This window comes from Myiozetetes cayanensis, unplaced genomic scaffold (genome assembly GCF_022539395.1).
Source record: "Myiozetetes cayanensis isolate MyiCay16 unplaced genomic scaffold, myiCay2020 scf4, whole genome shotgun sequence".
NCBI classification, from domain to species: domain Eukaryota; kingdom Metazoa; phylum Chordata; class Aves; order Passeriformes; family Tyrannidae; genus Myiozetetes; species Myiozetetes cayanensis.
In genome coordinates, this window is record NW_026087631.1 from 33,346,367 (window position 1) to 33,366,596 (window position 20,230).

A 20,230-nucleotide genomic window follows, 5' to 3' on the forward strand; every position below is an offset into this window, starting at 1 on the left:
CAGGGCCCTGAGGATACTAATCTAAGTCCAGAGTAATCCCTCCTTTGAATGACTCAACCTCAGATATCCATTTTATTCTACACAATTTTCTGATCAACATTAACCAATCCCCTCAACTCTACACTTACAGAGCTCAGATACTCCCAAAATCATGACTTTTTACCCCCAACACTTCTTTTATAATTATGTTAAATAAAAAAGTGAAAACAAGGCTGTCAGAAAATGATCTTTGATTGGTGAGAGATCAGGATCCATTCGTTCCTGTAGGTTAAGCAGTAAATGAGAAACTTGTGTTAATATGTCCAACATTTTCTGTATTCCCTTCTCTACAACATCTGAGATGAAAGGAGGGTGTTAAAATATTTTACTTATGTCCAACAAAGCTTTAGTAAAAAATTGAACATATTAATTGATAACTATATATTTTTAATAAAAATTAAAATATAATAAATATATATTTTATATAATCCATATAATATAATGTAAAAATATATTGTATCAAATAATATATTCCTTGCACAGAACACCAGGAGACACCATGACCCTTTGTCAAATACATCATACAGCAAATAGGTGTTTCTCAGATGGATTTTTTTCCCCTTAGATTTTAAATACATTTAGAGGAAAAATTTGTTATTATTAGTCCATGTCCCCTTATTCCACATGTGTATGTGACAAAAGGAAAAAGTGGGAACAATCATAATTAACTTTTAGGTAGAATCAAAAAAAGTTACTCTAGTCTCACAGGCAGAGCATGTCAGTCCTTGAGGTTTCTCCGGAAAGGCAGACTGTGAAGCCAATGAATTATATAATGTGCACAGTGAGGTAAAATATTTCTATTTCATAAGCTCTGTTTTTAATCTTATATGAAATACGTCCAACCATGTGGCTCACACATTTTACCTAAAGCAAAGCAGAAAAAAACCTAAATGAACCAATAGATAGTTTTTGGTTGAGACTTCAATTTAAGAGAAAAAAAAATGTTAATTTTGAAATAGAGTTTATTCAGTTCTAGTAGTCTTGATAAAACAACTCTTAGGCAAATACTATTTAGTATTCCATATACAAGGTCTATATGGTTAGAATATCTTTATTTTGTCATGTTTGGCTGGATTCCACAGAGAAAGTCTCATGTTTTTGACATGGTTCTGTTCTTCAAGACAGTCAGTAATGTATGCTAAACTAGTGTAAAAATATAAGATTAAATAGTTAAACTATGTGCAAAAAATCAAGCTTACAAAATATTTTCTCTAAGACAGATCCCTGAGGCAAGTAAAAAAAAAACCAAAACAAACATACAAATAAATAAATAAGTAAATAAATAAAATTTTTAAAAGGCTATCCGTTGCTGAAAATGTAGACCATAGCAGGTTTTAATGCTTCTCAGAACAAGTGAATAATTAAATAAGTGGGAGTGTAAGATAAGGAGTTTTGTAAAAGACAAATTTACCCTATGTAGTCCACCTTGGTGCAATTTCAAAGTTAGAAATTTGTAATTTCTAATTATAGCCTTCTTTGCAATTCCTTGAATCTCTCCAGGTTGCTTTAGGCTATTTGGATTTTTTTAGGCAGAGCTGTGTGATAAGTAATATACCTATTTCTTACTATAATTTCTAACAAGTTTTTCTTATTAAAATAGATAAATGAACAATAGCATTTGTAGACTTAACTGAAGAAAAACTTCCTATGTTATAATAAATAGTTCTATTTGTTTAGGAATTTCTCAGTGGCATCAGAATTGCAGCTTATTACTGTAATCGAATTCTAACCAGGACTATGATGCTGGGATATTTGAAAACCTTTCAAATATTTCTAACAGTGACTGTATCTATTCTGGGGTAAAACAATGTAAATATGGACAGAGGAAATGTTATATATAAATCTGAAAATTTCTTTCTCTACATAGGTTCACATAAATCTTGATATATATATATTGTTTAACAAAACATGTCTGAAAACCTTTCTTTGACAATCTGGATTTTTCTTTTGTTTCTATAGCTTTTCCCCTCAGACAAACTATTTTTAACTAAACATGAAAATGTTCTCTGTCATAAATAGATGGTACTTTTAATTAAAAAAAAAAAAAAAGGAAGAAAGGAAGGAGGGTCTAAGCATTTAAAATGAAAAACTAAGAATCTTCATTTGCTAAGTTATTCTTTTTCTTTGTGAATACTTGAATTCTGTAACATTTTTTTTTTTTGACCCTATACGAACAATGCCATTAAAACCTTGCTCTAGACTTTGATTTCTCTGTATAGAAGAGAGAAATTAATTCTGCTAATTCAAGTACTGTGATTTGGGAAATGGACTAAAGGTTCAACAACCTGAGTGACATTCAGAGTAGGCCACACACTAAAACTGTTTTGAACTGTTTACTCATAAACTCAGTCAGTTAGACAGGGCTGAGACTATCAAGATTCCTGAGATATCTATAAGTTTTAAAGACTTAAAAACTCTGCCTACATTTATATTTTTGTCTTTTAAAAAAAGTAAGTTTTCGCTGGTATTAAAAAAATACTTACTGCCTTTTTACATGAATTTTAGGTAAAGTGTAACATGCAATATTGATATCAAGCAGAATAGGACTGTGCAAATAATTGGTTTTGATTTACTTAATTTTAGTAAGCTTTGGTTAATCAAACATTTTACTGCAAGTGGAGGTGCTCTTCAGTTTTGATCATTATGGCCTCACCCATCTTGAGAAGGATATGTATTGTTAAATTATATTGATAATGTAATTGAAGTTTTAAATCAGTGTTTATGTAGTAAGTTTATTTTGAAAAAATAAAAACCAAGTATTACAATTTAGGGAAGGATTCCTTTCTCAGAGACTAGGCAGTCAATACTATTATCAAAATAACAGAAAGCAGAGAGTCTGCTTCCTAAGAGTATCCCTAAGCAGCTTAGATCAATTCATTTTTACAGAGTATACTCTAGCTGCTGTTCTTATTCACATGAAACATCTTATTTGTGTAGCTGGCTGCATTGAGTTGGGTTGCTGGAAAGGGAGATATCTACTTAAAGCTACATAACTTTAGCTTTCAATAAAAGGGTTGTCTGCGTTTCCCAAACTAATGATCAATTTGGTTTAATGGCTACTTAATTATCAGATGTTTCTTTTTAAATAGAAGTCTAATAACTCACTAAATTAGAGCATAATTAAGCAAAAAATTATTTTCTAATGGTAATGTGTTTTCACTTCTTCTCATTTCCCTTCATTATTTCAGTTTTGCCCCACCTCTTTCATGGCTTGATCTGGTATATATTCGCTTACTATTCATTTGATTTTAACCATGGTTAACTACTAGTCTTCTGTAAAAATAAATAAATAAAGTCAGAGGCTGATAATTTAAACTTCCTTCTGCTTAATTGGGTAACTAATGAGAGGATTTTGAATCTGCAGAATTGCAAGAACAGCTTTTGCATAGCTCTGCCAATTCAAATACATTTTGCTAGGCACTGTAATGTTGGTATGGCCAAATTAATTAGAAAATGGGAGAAGTAAATTAAAAAATAATTTATTACTTTGTAGAAGAGAAAAATAGAAATGTGCCTGTCTAGCTACCCATGGCTCAGTGCACCTTGGGCTATTGGCAGTTGGCATAGATTAAAGCAGCCTTCATGCTCCCAGCTATCCAAAACCATTGGATTGTTTTCTACCAACTACTACAATCTGAAGCTGGATGAGGAAAATACCTTGTTCTTTATGGTATTGATTTTCTTCTAGTGCGTATTTGTCACTGGTACATAGTTTCTAGGTCTTATTTTAAAATATTAAACAATATTGTTAGTGTCATCTGTCCAAACAGAACTAACACATTGTGTCTTATTACAAATAGGACAGGTCTTCTAAATACTGAGGGAATCAGCTAACCTAGCTCTTTTGTAATGTCACAAGAAGCCCCGAGAAACGTGAGTCCCCAGCTAAAGAAGAAATTTAGGGCACCTGAGATGAAGAACATGTAATTTAGTTGAGGTAGTTTAGCAAAATTGAAAGTCTTGTAAAGGCCTTTCCTAACTGAAAAGAAGATTGGTTCCCTCTTTTTCCAAAGCAGAATTTAGATGGTGAATTTTCTCATTCATGTATGGTTTGCAGAGGATTATACCGCATCAGTTAATGTGTTATGTTGTCTTCCTCTTTATTGCTGAGAACAAAGTTAACTGGAAAAATCTGACAGACATTTCTTCCTATGGTAGTAGAACATCCTGGAATCTGCTGGGAGAACGTTGGACTTCGTGAGTAAAGGCAGTCAAAGAGTCCAATTAGTTTCATGACACTCTGAATGCAGTCATGTAGCTTGATTCAGCTTTAAACAAACGCTTAGGCCAAGACTCGCAATGAAGTAAAACCTAATCTGAAAATCTACCTGTCCAATAACTGTAAATACATGTTTCTTGCCTGTGGTCAATCATCTGGCTGTTTGGTGCTCACAAAATCATGTTATACTGCTGTTCACAACAAGATGGGTAGCTTTTTCTACTTTTTTTCCTTAAGAAGGGATTGTATGCATTGTAATCCTTCATGCAGAGATTACTGTGTCAATCAGACACAAAATCATGGAGTTTATGGTACAGAAATTATTTTTCTTACCACTTGAGGAAAAAGAAAGCTACTGAGACTGTTTAGGTGCCTGTAATATTTCATTATCTATCTCATTAGCCTCTGTAGTATATGGGGAAAGAGACCAGAAGACTAGTCAACTATTTCTAGCTAAAAAGAAAAAATGGGGTAGGTTCCAGTAGGGTTTATGAAAGCAGTCTCTACCTGAAAATGAACATTTGGTGAACATGTCTTGGTTTTCATGGAGTCATGGAATCACAGAATGGACTGGGCTGGAAGGGAGCTTAAAGCCCAACCAGTTCAACTCCTTGCCATGGGCAAGGACACTTTGCACTAGCCCAGGTTGCTCCAAGCCCCATTCAACCTGACCTTGGACAATTACAGGGATCCAGGGGCAGCTACAGCCCTGTGCCAGGGATTCATGACCCTCACAGCCAAGAATTCCTTTCTAATATCTCATTGAAACCTACTTTGTGTCAGTTTGAATCCTGCCACCTACTGCCACCCCCCATCCCTCACGTCCCAGTGTTTTGACTCCATCCGGGTGAGGATTTTTATGTCTAGAGTATGAGAAAGGAGTCCAGTTTCCTCCATCACAATCACTTACATGGTTTCATTAGAAAGTATAAGCTCCAATTCAAACTCCTCATTTAGTGACATTAAAACATACCACCACCAATACTGAGTCACTATTATTCCTGCCAAATTGAACATCTTAGTATTATTACATGATTTAGTGGATTCTAAGGTATGGCAGAAAGGAAAAGGAGTAGGCAAACTTTGCTTTTTCAAGAGACAAAGCCATACCAAAAACCAGCTGATCTCTATATCAATCTTTGGACCTAGAATCTTTGGTCTACTTCTTCAAGTGTATCTGTCAAAACAAAACAAAACAAAACAAAACAAAACAAAACAAAACAAAACAAAACAAAACAAAACAAAAAAAAAGAAAAAAAAAGAAAAAAAAAAGAAAAAGGGATTGTCTATAATGTATTTCCCGTGACTTCTATTAAGTCTGGTGTATCTACTCTTTGGGACATTATATTAGACAGGAGGTAATTTTCCTTTGATCACGTGATATAGAATCCTGAAAATAAATTCCTCAATCTTTGCCTCAACAAATGTCATTAAATTCATGGTCATTTTGAGCCCTGGAGTTCAAAAATATTTCCTTTGTGATGCTATAGTTGTTTTTTTTCAACTGCAGAGTTTCATATTTTTTGTCTATTTGATAGCCACCTCTGAATTTAAATAAACTATCAACACTGTTTACCATTCTTCCCCAGGGGTAACACGAGCTTGCAGAGCAAAATGCTGGTTTCACTGTCTGTATTTCCATGTCCACTTTTAATAAAATGACTACTTAACTTCAAAATATATTTTCTCAATGTTTGTCTTGCGTTCCCAAAACGCAAAAAGAGTCAGGTAAGAATTAATAGTGCTCTATAAAAAGCAAGAAATGGGATTAAGATGTTTGCTACAGGAAACAAATGTGATTTGTCTAATCTGCACCTTTGATTTATTGATGGATAAATCAGAATGTAAAGGAAATGTAGTGAACTGAAATGGATGAGTAAACACTCTGGTCGCTATATATGTCCAACTTCATGGTCTACATTTATTTAGGAGGGTAATCCAAAGAACATAAAGTTGTTTTTCAAGCTTAAAATGCTTGGCTATAATACAAATGCTTGATGGACTGCAGATTTGTGCAGCAGACACAAATCAGTGTCTGCAGTCAAGTGGGAGGGTGGCAGTGCGTGTTGCTGAGACAAAAAGAAAAATCCTTATCACCCTGTGCCTGCAACACTTTTCTCCTCCACGAGCAGCTGAACCGACTTGTGTATGTCAGTGTAAAGGAGCTCCCACACTGTCTGTCAGCAATGGGCAAAATGCCTCTAGCTCAGGTCTTCTTTGTAACAGTGGAAAGATTTCAGCCCACTTGCAAGAATGGCTTCTTGCTGTTGCTTCCTCCTTCCCTCACCCCTTTAACCTGGGAAAAATCAAACCTCTACCTCTGCTAAACATGCATGTACCATCTGTCAGTTTTGGATGACTAATTTCTGTGAATATTTTTAGAAAAGTAGCCCAAAAAAAAAATAAAAAGAAAAGGAGAGAAGTTAATTTTCCTAATTTAGTGTCTCTCAGCAACAGAGACAGATCTGTAGACTTCTCAGCTTATCACCCCACCACTGAGGAGGCTGGGGGGGCACAAGGAGTTGGGAGGGGACAGAGCTGGAACAGGTGATGCCAAGTGATGCAAGGGATGTCCCAGACCACTGGGTGTTAGTGTGTAAAGCTGAGGGGAAGGTTGGCTGGGAGGACACAGCCTGGGGACAGTCTAGGAAGCAGTTGGTTAGTGGTGAGCAGTGCTTTTTATTTGTGTCACTAGATTTCTTGATTTTGTTCATCTCTCTTTGTCACTTTCCTTTTCAGCATCTTCATAATTGTTATTGTTATTATTATAATTTTTTCATTGTTATTGTTATAATTTTTTCATTGTTATTTAATTTTACTTGTTTTGTGGGGTTTCTTTGAGGTTTTTTAAAAAAAAAAAATCGTGTCAAGAATTGCACTGTTCATATCTCAACACTTGAGTTTTCTTACTTTTATTCTCCCAGTTTTTTCTTACTTATTTCTTACTTTTAATTTTCCCCTGACACTGCTGGAGGGGGCAGAGTGAACCAGAGGACCTGTGGTGCTCGGTTGCTCTCTGATTAAACCATGACATATAGACATCACCTGATGAAAACTGAGATCTTAAAGATGAAAAAGAGAGCAACTTAATAGCATGAATAAATATTATTGAATGCACACAGGTATCTACTAAATGAGGTGCTACCACTTTACACCATGAATTTTGGAAAGAGAAGACTCTAAACCCTTTCATAATAAACTCTACCAGCCAAAGGTGGATGTCAAAAATAGATGCACATGGGAAAAGGAGCACAGAAAGAAATTAAATGGTGCTGGGGAAGTGCTTGTACTTACCAAAGACATATACAGCTCTAGGAATGAACTCCATTAGAGGGTTTATATAAAAAAATCCTCCAAATGACATTTATGATTACGGAAGTGAGGAATAGTATGTTTGGGTGGTTTTCTTATTATTTATCTTGAACTTTATAATGTAAATTTTAAGAATTCTCTGAAACCATTGTCTGAGCAAGCAATAAAAAAGCAGAAAGTTTCTATTATTGTGTTATACTATGCAATAAAGAAAATAATCTTAAATTTTTTAAAGGCTGGCTTTTTTGTGGGTTTGGTTTTGTTGTTTTGGTTGGGTTTTTCTTCACCAAAACGTAGTAATTTTCTCTGACTTAAATTAACTTCTGAATGCAATCAGAACAGCTTTGAACTTCTGATTAAAACCCTGCCTAAAAAGTTGTGTTAAGACAAAGAATAACAGGAACGGAAGGAAAGACAATAGAAGCAATACTTAAGAAAACACTGTGACCATAACCTTTGTTTCAAGTCATAACTTTTTTCTTGGAAAAGACACCAGAGATATTCAAATTCTAGGAATTATTACCTGACTTTGAGGGGTTCATACTTTATCTGCAGGTTTAATTTTATTCTCCCTTTCTCTTAAGGTTATAATATATTCTCTTTGTTCTAAAAGACTATTGTTAATTTATATGTTTGGAATGTTTGTATTAGTAAGAAAACCCTTTTTTCCCCTAGGTTTGGAAATAAAAATAGCCAGTTAATTTATCGCAAGTAGGGGAATACAATGACAAATACCCAAAATGTACTGTGCTCAATCCAACACTAAAACCACTGGAGACAGTTTAACAATTTGTTATGTTGTTTGGGCTTTTTTAAATTTGTTTTTGTTTTAGTTTGGGGGTTTTTTTCAATGTTTTTAGATTGGACCAAGAATACTGTAGTGTGCTGTGCAAATACATTTGCTTGGATGTTTGCTAATTTGTGAGGCTCATTCATTGTAGCTCTTTCAGGTGGTAAAGCTGATTCTATGCAAATTTGCACTCCCCATCATCTCATTGATGAAGACCACATGGGGATACAGGCTAAATTAAGAAGAATTTAACACCTTTATTAAGTTAGTAGTGGGGAGGGCTATTTCCTGGTAGTGATATGATGATATTTAGCATGTATCCTATCATATCAAAAATTCCAGTGCTGCAATATGAGTATTATAGATGTGTCAAAGGAATTTCCTAATGTGTGCAATTATAAATGGTTACACATCTGTTACCTTTTGTACATTAAGATTTCCAAACTGCAGCCTGCTTCTATCTCCTCTTATATTTGAGAAACTGATTAACAGAATGTTCCTATTACAGTAGTGAGGGATGTTACATGTATAATCTGCTTAAAATGAATATATTGTCACTCACCTTATACACTGAAGGCGGCAGAAAAGTTTTTTCTTACTTTCAGCTGATTTTGGAAAACTTCAGTTATACAGAATTGCCGTTTTTTACTCTGAAAATTGATGCATTTTTCACACCCTATTTATTTGTTTGTTTGTTTATTTATTTATTTCCCTTTCATTCTCTTGACTTTTATAGAGACACAGAACTTAACTTATTGTTTCTACAGGTGCAATAAAAAACAAAAAGGTGCAAATAGGTGCAGGTTGTCGTGGTCTACCACTAACAATTCCATTTTGCCAAGACATTGAGCAGTTTCATAAGATCTTTTAAAACTGCAGAAATATGCACTTTCCTTCTAAAAACACCTAATTCTTTGCCACTATCAAACAATATTATTTTAAACTTCTAAGATTCCCTTGTAGCAGCATAACTACACATCATAATATTCTACTGATGAAGGCATACTGTGTCTCTATTTAAAAATAGCAAGCACTCCACAGTAATTAAAGAATCCTTAGCCTTTTATTACCCACAAATCTCCCAAGCAAGGCAAATAAAATTCTCATCACCACTGTGAATGTGAGTTCATGCTCTTCCTGGATGTTTCCTTCAGTTACTTTGTCATGTTTAGTGACTGATCTCAGTGAATTTTCTTCTGAGGTTTGTATATACATAGATATCCAATTTATTTTATCAAACAAGTATGTGAATAGAACTACCTAAACCTGGAAATATCCACTTTCAAAGAAATGCAGCACTTCCATCAAAAAGTGAATTTCTGTACATCTAAGCTGTGTTCATGCTGAAGAATAAGTCTGAAGACCTATATGATCCAATTATTATTCAGACTTTTGAAAAGCTTTTAAGGCTATAAGTATTGTCTTGCCCTATTTCATTGTATTTATATAGGATTCTCCCAGCCAAACCATCAAAAGTGATTAGCAGTTCCAATAGTCTATGATTTCAAAGAAATGCAATCTTATGAATATCCTTTCACCTTATTTAAATGACATCTATCAACCCTTTTATCTGAAGGTGAGTAAAAATGCATTCTGAAAGATTTGATTGGAAAAGTCAGGAAGATCAGTTGAAGTAGTCTAATTACTAACTCTGTTCATTCTTTGCAGGCCAATTACATAATTTGATAATTAGGCAGTGGTAGTATCCAAATAATCACTTTGATTTATTATAAAAGAAAATTCCCACTTTTAAAATAAGTCGTAGCAGATAAAAATATAAAAATAGCAACACCAGCAATAGAATTTAGGGGGAAAAGAATAATACATTGCCTATTGAATTGTTTTTTCTTAGTCTGGTCTGATCATGAAAATTTTTTAAATAGTGTTACTCGAAGGATGAGAGTAAATGGAATAAGACAGATCAGATACAATAAAGACAACTGTTGTAAACACATTTGTTTAGATTAAATTAAGAAATCTCCTAGTGAAACTTGTTAGGAATACTGCAGAAATTTGAGAACAGTTATCCAAAATAACTCCACAACAGTCAGTTTTTAAATACTAAATGAATGAATTAATTAATGAATACATAAATTTGCTCATTTCATATATTTCCTTGTAGAATTTCAGAGTGAAGCATGGTCTGCACATGCTCAGTGTTCATCAAAATGAAACACCAAGGCACAAACGGGAGAGGAAAACAGAACAATATTCAGAACTACTGGGCTGATGAAATGCCCTTTCTTTTTAAAATGAAACATGGTGAGGGTCAGGGCTCCTACAGAGAACTGTGTTTAAAAAGCTACATGGTTCCTATTTGAAAATCTTCTGAATTGCCCCATATGAACAAAAGAGCAAGTAGTTGAGCCCAGTATATCTGAGAATCTGACACTTAGTGACACGTTCAAGATGTAAGTTTACATTGAGCAAAAATTAAATAAAGTGGTTTTCAATTTAACTGTCATTTTGTCTTCACTGTAGAGCATGAATGCATTAGCAACTTCTAGCCATTTTTACTGCTGGTTTTGAGAAAAATTTCTCTTCATGGTGTACAAAATAAAATATTTGGTTGGCTTGTGCCTTTTTTTATTTTTTTTATTTCAGATGAGTCAGGATAATTTAAAAAAACCCAGGAGTAGCTAAAAAATCAGTAAGAATTCTATGAGTATGAGGTAGCTCTCTCTGTGGTGATACAGGATTAAAGCTGAAGGTGGTAAGTGTAAGAAAGTCACATGTAAAGTGAGACTTTGACTTCCCTGTGTAATTTACACAATACATAACTTGCCAAATTATCTTGTAATGAGTGTTTAGAGCAGCTGGAAATCTTCAGACTGTGGCTTGAGATAAAATATGTGTTTTGTTTAATCCTTTAGAAAGTAGTTCTGTCAATGGAGTTGTTGTTTACAAAGCAGGAGAATCACTATGTTGGTCAGATTACCATAAATGTCCATTAGAGGGTCTGAAATTAGTGAGTCTAATTCACTGACTCTTTGCCTTCTCCTGGTGTAATGAGCTCAGGTCTGATTCTGTGAAGCCCTGACTGCAACTAATGTGAGCTGAATTTTGGTCATCATAAAGCAAGACAAACCATAAAGCAAGCACCAACCACAGGCCAAGAACCTTGAGACTGAAGTCTCCCATCATTTCGTTAAAAGAAGTACGTCAGAGTTTTGGCCTGCAAAGCCAATTATTTTAGATGGAGAGCAATTAAACCACATAAGAGAGAAGCAGGTGTAATGGGCTGTGTTCTAAGTGGTGCTCTCAGCACAACTCATGGGCTTCCAAAGAAGACATAAAGCATTGACGAATTTCACAGAGAACTGTTGTGGGATAACATCTTGTAATTTACTCAATAATTTATTTTTAAGAACAATGCTTCCTGGTGTTAAAGCTCTCTCTCTCATCTTTGCTTCTAGAAAACCAGCCCAGCATCCTTTTTTGAGAAAATATAGTAAAAATTGATGGTATAGGTTATTTCAAAAACCTTAATGCGGTTTTATTGTGACATTTTTTTCAGTTTGTCTGCTATAATTGCATTGCTGAAAGAGTCTTTGTGGTTCTTTCATTTGGCATTTTTATGCATATGTCATTATTATGTGTCATTTCCACTCATATTTTTAGAAGTAAAAGCTGGCTGGGTTTTATTTTCCATCACAACATCATTGTGTTAGCAGTAGTGAGTATACTTGAAATTGTGCTGTTGTTGAACTCTTTAACTGTCACATCCCTCCTGAAAACATTTCCAGTAAACATAAACAAAAAATAACACCTATAATGAGAAATAAAGCTTTGTCCCCTCATTTTGACTTATTCTAGGATTCAATATGAAATAAGGACATACTTATCTTTTTAAAAGAACGTATTCATGTAGGTAAAAATGTCAAGCATTTAAAAAATCAATATAACAGTTATGTATGTAAGACTGAAAAGCTGAAGAAATCTACACCAAATGGTTTTAGTTTTCAGATGTTTGAGAGTCTACCTTTAGGTTACATCATAACTAATTTATTTATTTTAATCAGCCTTTACTCCTACTAATAGAAAACTTTAAAACATAAGTAATCATTTAGGAAAAAGCAAGCCAAATTAAACACTTGTAAAATGTTCTGTTACAGAACAGAACGATAGAATATATATGGAGTTATATATGAAGCAAAATAAGAAAGTATGTTTGTAGTAAAGAATTCTCTTAGTTCACATAAAAATCACATTTCCCTCTTTAAAGAATAATAAAGTATTAAATATTCACTTACTCCTTCCCTAAGTACAATCTTCTGAAAGAAAACCATTATCTGGATAAAATTTTTGAATCCAGTGGGTTTTAGGACTCATTTTCAATTTTAAGTTCCCAGGGTAACCTATGAGAATTAACAGAGTATGCAAATAATTGATTTTACAAATTACTCTGTGCGACACAGCAGTTTAATAAACAGCACCTGGAATGTTTCCACATGTCACAAAGGCAATTGAGACCTCAGGCCAAGCCTCACTGAAATTAGAATAAGAGCCCCCAGTTCTTATGTGGGCTTTTCAGAGAAAAAAGACATTCCTCTCAAGGTGAGCTGCAGAAGATAATTTTTAACATGCTCTCATCAATGAGTTTAATACAAGTTGTCTCATCCTGCCAATTCATCTCAAGTGTATGGATAATTTTTGCAAACAACTGCTAATTACTTGGCTAATTGCACTGTTCTACACAAAGAGCTCCTTAGTCTGAGCTCACTTCTGTCTGCCTGATAATGGAAGCTCAGGGCTGTGAATAGGAAACACAGTAGGTTAAATTTTCTTCTTTACAGTAGATATCAATGCCTGAATACTCTCAGTGGTTCTACATAGCATGAAATGGAATTTTAATTTCATAATTCCTTGTGATTTTAAGAAATCACTGGGGAAAAACCTAGTTTTATGAAGTTATTTCTCTGTCACCTACCATGTACTCTATTACTTAAAATATTTTCTCTATTTTATTTTGTCTATTGCCTAAAATAAATACATTTCTTCCTTATTAAGGAGGAGAAAACAAAAGGAGTCTGTATTTCTTCAAGCATACAACTGACATTTAAAAGCAGCTAAATAATCCCTTAATTTATTATGCTGTATTTTCTATGAAACAGTGACTACTGAGTACTTTCCATTTTGTCTGGTTGCAACCTAAAGGCTTTTCATATCATGACTCAATGATCTTAGAGGTCTTTTCCTCTAAGACTCCCTTAGAGTCATTAGGATTCTGTGATAAAGTTGATGCAATTACTGGAGCAAAAAAAATTTAACTTCTAATTTTCAATAATTAAAATTAAGGAATTTAAAAGTAAATATTATATTGAAATTAAGGGATGTGATGCAACCAAGGGACTTTATACTGACAGATATGGCACATTGTAAATATAAATATAATTTGTATATGTGAACACTCTCAAATTCTTGGCTGCCTGAAATTTGTACACATTGAGTTTGTGTTCAAAGGCAAAGCAAGAGAATGAATGGTAATAAAGGTCTTAATAACATAACGTAGGATGTTTTCTCTCAGTTAAATGGCTTTGATCCAAATGTAAAGCTCTCTTGGCATCAGATAAATTATTTGCCTTTTTGGTGGGGAATATGAGCATAATTGGGCATATACATATTGTCAGTCACCCAGTCCTGCTCTCAAAAACCTAATGCATAGATGTCACTGTAAATAATTATCAGGACTTCAAAAGACTCTAAATGCCATATTAAGGCTTTTATATTTAATTTCAGTTCTTCAGCGAGAGTTGCAATGTAGTGTAAATTGTGCTAGATTTCTTTTTTTTTTTTTCGAGGAATGTGGTGGATGTGGGGCAGTTCACGCAAGTTACAGCTCTGAGTGAGAGTATGGGTAATGAATGTTAAACATATTTCTGTATAGATAGATGTATGCACATATCTATAAACACGATAACTCACAATTTTCCAGAAGCAGCTGAGGGGCTGAACACATTGCATTGCCACACATGCATCATTTTTATCTTCCAGAATTGTCGTGGTTTTGCCCACCAGCCCATCCCTGGGGCTGAGGATGGTTTTGTCCAGGTGATTTCCGGACAAAAAAACCAATCAAAAAGTTCAGTGACGCCTTTGCTAATTACATCTTTAAGAAAACGGAAGAGAAGGTTGTGGCGCAGTTGAAATTAGGAACAGCAGCCATGTAGGAGGGTAGCGGGCCCGAGGAGGGCCAAGGCCCCCTCCTCCCCGGCTTGGGCCGGGGGCGGGGGCAGGTGTAGCACTGAAGCCTCTCTTCTCTCTTGTGAGAGAGTGAAGAAAAACAAAAGGTTTAAAAGACGAACTGCTTAGACGAGAAACCGCTGTAGAAGAATTCCAGCCATGAGATAACAAGACTTTCAAGGTCGAAGCTGGCAGCACAGGAAAGAGAAGAAAAGTTCGAAGGGGGGAAAACTGCTTTTTCTCTCTTTCGCTCTCCCTCCCTTCAGCAGGGTAAAGACTGAAAAATAAAATCCCTGCCACTTGTAGAAGTTTGTTTGGGTGAAGAGACCCCCCATGCGGCTCACAGAGGAGCTTGTGGATGCACCAGAGATTTGTGACTTTAACAGAGAGAAAGCCTTATGCTGGAGTAAAAGCGGCTCAGATGAGGCAGAGTCCTGTTAAAGACTTTGTGACCCTCGAAGGGATCAATGCTTATGCTGGAGCGAGACGGCTCAGATAAGCTTGGGATCTCAGTGAGAGATCCATGCTGCTGCTGTTGAAGATTTATGACCCTGACGGGTATTAGAACCTACGCTGGAACACAAAATGGTTCAGGTAGGGATGTTGGGATCCATGTGTGGGATCCGTGCTGCTGGTGCTAGAGAGAACCTACGCTGGAGCAGAAAATGGCTCAGGTGGGATATTGGGATCCGAGTAAGGGATCCAGACTGGACCCATGCCGAGAAGTCAATCAAGGACTGTTCTCCCATGGGGAGGGACCTCCATAGGGAAACAGGGGTGAACTCTTAAACCATTATCCCCTGTAACCCTGTGGAAGAAGATCCATAGTAAGCAAGTGTCCCCTTGCAAGTCTATGGAAGGAGACCCTTCAGGACCTGGGTAACCCTCAGCCTTCGGTTTTAACCCAGGAGGGGGGTAGGCCCAGCCCTGGAGGCCAACACAGAATAAGAGAGAGATAAAGAAGTTCCAACTGCGACGAAAGTGCTGCAGAGTTACTAGAGAGAGAGAGAGAGAGAGCTGGAATTCTGAGAATGGAAAAAGACTGCTTCTCCTCCTTGGACTGATATAAAGGGAAGTGGGGGGGAGAAGTATCTTTTGTAAATACATAATACCTTTTACTTAAGTAGAATTGTTGTAAATATAATTCTTTAGTTTTAGTTTATTAATAATAAACACTCATACCTTTTTTTTAATTCAGTCTCTTTTTGTCTGCATAAACCTTCTCTCAACTGATAGTAATTGTATAAGAAGTATAAAAGTAAATTGAGCCAGGGCAAAACCACGACAAGAATCAACACAGACCACTTGTGTTCCCTGATAAGCCAAAAAAAAATCAGTCTGTTTGAGGTAATTCTAATGAACTCAAGAAAATATTTTTTTTCTGTGAACTGGTTCTTTTAATCCAGTGCCCATTTCACAGCTGAGTTACAGACTCCAGAGCAGGTTACAAGGGAATACTATGCGACTTTCATTTATACAGCCACGAGACATAACTTTAATACTGTTCTTGCATTTAACATCTTTCACCAGTTTACTGGAGCATGAGTCCTGTAGTGCACCTCATTGAACTCACCAGTACCTAAGATGGAAACACATTTGCAGAACAGCTCCCAAGCGATTAAAACAGAAAATAAGTTCTTTTATTGCAGATGTACTAATTTATAGTGTGCCATCAGTATCAGCTTTTCCATTAACTCACTGAACACCATAATACCAAAAGGAATGTGAGCTGAGTTCCTTCTCCCCCCCTCGCAGTCTTCCTAGATATCTATTTCTGTGGCATAATCAGCTTTCAAGGCAAATGTTTTGCAGTAGCACTAAGTGACATAATTATTTTAGAAACACATAATTGCAAGGTGTATTTCAAAGTGGAAGGGATTATTTTCATCGTGGTATAGGAAAGCAGAGATTAATTAGAAAGATTTCATGCATCTCTCCTTTCAAGACTGTGCTTGTTAAAATAAAAAAAGAATTTGAATGCATTTAATCTTGCATTAATCTATGTCAGGTTTTTTTGCTGTTAAAACTGTTTTGAGATGAACTCTCAAAAAAATGAATGCAGACATATGTTAAAAACAAGGGAATTTCCAAATTTCCCCTTTCTTTTCTCTATTTTTTAAGTGAGATGTTAGATGACTCACTAAATGAGAGACTGAATATCTGGGGAGCTAGTCTGGAATGGTGATAATGTAAACAATTAATAATTGATAGTTAGAGTATGATATTCATCTAGTCCAGTGGACAATTTAGAGAAACTAGCCGAGTTTTTCCTTTACAGATTATTTTTTCTGGATATGTTATGTAATCACAATTAATTGAAAAAATTGAAATTAAGCAGTTTGTCAGCTTTGGTTTTCTTTGAACTCTTTTATATACAATAAGACTTTAATTTTTAATTTAGGCTGCTCTTTGTAAACAAGAAGTGAAGTTTATAAATATCACCTCTTTTATGTTGTATTCAAAAACTTCCTTTTTTGGTCAGGAAAGTGGACAACTTCAAGAATTAATCTTTGAACCTTTTAACAAAATACAATGTTTTCATTCTTAATCATTTAAAAAGCAACTCTGAGACAACTTTGATTTGTCTGAACTTCTGGGGTACAAATACCATAAAGAATTGTTTTAAATCTTTCTTTAATTAGCTGAAAGGCAGGAATAGAGTTATATAACCTAAGCAGAAAATGTATTTAATAGGTTAAATATGCATTCATGGATTTTATGTTTATTTATGGTATGAAAATGAGGAATAGAATTGAATGAATATTTATATTCAGCAAAAAGGAATTTAAATAATAGTGGGTAGTAATCTCATATAATATCCTGTTACCTTGTTTCTGTTTTTTTTTTTTTTAATTGTGACATGGTAGATCACACAGGCCAATTTTTTTTTTCCAATATTTTCATTTTCTCTGAAGAAAATGTGACAATTTTTCTCTCTGTTTTTTAAGCTCATAATTTTAAGTCTGAAGGTCAAGCTGAAAACCTTTGATATTTTACACATTTTCCCATTCTGCTTGTGGAACATAACTGCTACATGCTCTACTCTGACATTTAAGGGGGGAACAAAAAAGTTAAAAATATATTATAGCTACCTCTTACAGTGCTAGCCCACTAAAAATTTACTTTTGCTAACTAGCTGAGAATTTTTGTTCTTTAAAAAAACCCTAAAATTAAACTAAAGTCTCCCCCAAATATAGTGACTTGATAGACAATGCATCAAATACCGGTAGTACTACTTAAGCAACCTTTAAATAGAGATTTCTTTCCTTTTATTTGCATGAAGATTTTAACTGAATTTTGACTTGCATTTAAAATGTAAAACTACCACTATATTCTTCCTTCATTGCAGAACTACCCTTTTGCATTTCCCTTAATACCAGAGAATTATGTTGAAACATCTACTAAATAACTCTTCATGCCTACCTTTGAAGCGAAGCAGAAAATATTTTGGCACAGTATCAAGTAAGATTATTTGAAGAAAATATTGGCATTTGTTTTTATTCTTTTCCCTTTTTTAAGAAACCAAAAAAATGTAAAAAAAAAAAAAAAAGGCATTTGTAAAAAGTATTTGTAAGAAGTATTGAGAATACGAGACATTTCCTGACAGATTTTCCCCAAATCGTCCAAACAAAAGTCTCTAAGGTTTCTACTTGGAACCTTTATACACTGAAATACCATATTTTATGTGAAAGTAGTTTGGTTGAACTAAACAGCCGTGAGGATACAAATAAGCTGAAATGAGTTGAAGTGATCCAGGACTAACATTCCCTTAGTTCCTCTTGAAAAAAACCAAAATGGCAATGTCTCATAACTGACTGGGACAGAAACTTCAGGAGATCAATAAAATGCATCAAGTTAATAACTACATCTCCTATACAGAGCTAAGTGGAGAGAAACAAGGCACAGTAACACAAAGTTTTTACACTGGAATACTTGCACAAAGACAGCCTTCTTTAGATGTTTGTCACTCTGCCAACTCTGAGGTGATATGAGAGACTGTAATTTATTGTTTTATTAGCTCTCAGAGTGCTAAACTGGTAAGACTAATCCATAGCTTATGCAATAGAAATTGCATTTTTTATGTATTTTGCTCAGTTTGGTGGATGAGAATCAATTTCTCTGTGAAACAATAAATACTAGAACAAGATCCAAAATGTTTAAAAGGAATTTTAAAAAGGCTAGAGAGGCAAACACATAAAATTTGTCTTCTATAGGAACTATTGCTTTCTCCCCAGTGGGGAAGTTCACTTCAGGTGATAAAGTTTTTCCTGCCTCACCACTCTCACTGTAAAAAACTTCTTTCTTATAGCTAACAACAACCACCTGTTTTGCTTACAGAATCTATACTGACCTGCAAAATTGCTGATATTCTTAATAACGTTATTCACATGGCACTTCAGGTAGTCTTTATCATATCTTGAAAAATCTAATTTTCATGTAAAGCAATCAATGTGCCAATAGCTTCTAATTGCATGAGTAAAGCAAAACTAGAAGGATTAGTAAACCAATTACCTAAATTGAACTTGAGAACTAACATGGACTTGTATTCTTTACCTGTGGATTGTCAAATTTATGTGCTTAAATGAAAAGCTCCATTTTCTTCAGTTTGTCTCTGCAAGGGCAGCAAACAAGTTGTGAAAGGTGCAATGATGTTATAATCAAGAATAAAACTGAAACACCATGTTTGAAAAAAACCCATATTTTATCATTTTACTCAGTTAGATATGATTTTCCCCTCATTTTATATTATCTCAAGAAAAAATCTGTTCAACTCTCAATGTCCACATGTAGCACAAAATGCTTCTAAAACAAACCATGAATTCAGGCTGAGTCCATTTGTTTCAGTGATTGTCCTGGTAATCTTTTTCAGCACATGGTGAATATATGTTATAAAATAATCATCACATATCTGGGTAGAATAGTAACATCCTTAATATCTAAACCTGAATAAAACATTTATTGCATTATATTCTGCATGAAAAGAGTCTGACATCATCCTCTTGACACCCCTTGGATATATTTGTGTGGATTGATGAGTTCTTGCCCCCCAAGTCTTCTCTTAACATTGATTTTAGACAATAATTTTAACCTCCTCCACTAGGATCCTGACCTGGCTAGACCCTTGAAAGGGTTAATCAACCTCTGATGGAGAGAATTTATGCCCAACACATATATACCTGTGACAGGTGGCTTCATTAGGGTTATGTTGATCACTCTACATGTTCTTTCTTCAATAGAAATATGAGAAGGTCAGACAAAATATTTTGACAAAGTACAGCCCAGTGTAAATGGACAGCTTGCTGTTGAATCTCTACTAAAATAAAACAAAACAAATTTTGTGATACAGTGGCTTTTAGTCTTAATTTATAGATGGATCTTAACTGTTCAATAAATTTTCTGAATATATTTGTATCATGTCACACCAAAATAGAAGGTAAAAATATGAAGGAAGAGACAAACAGGTTAGAGTACAATAATATTTATTCTCTTTCTTTGGGCTTGTTTCCCAGTTTAACTCATGTATTGCCTTAGTCAGTGAAGATAAACTTTAGATAAATTTATCAGTTATCTATCTACTAGAATTATTTATCAAAACATTCAAAGAAACAGAATTCCACCCAGATCCCATCTATCTTGGCAGCATCTCCACAGGGCCTTTAAGCAGGACTTGCCAAACAACCCTATAT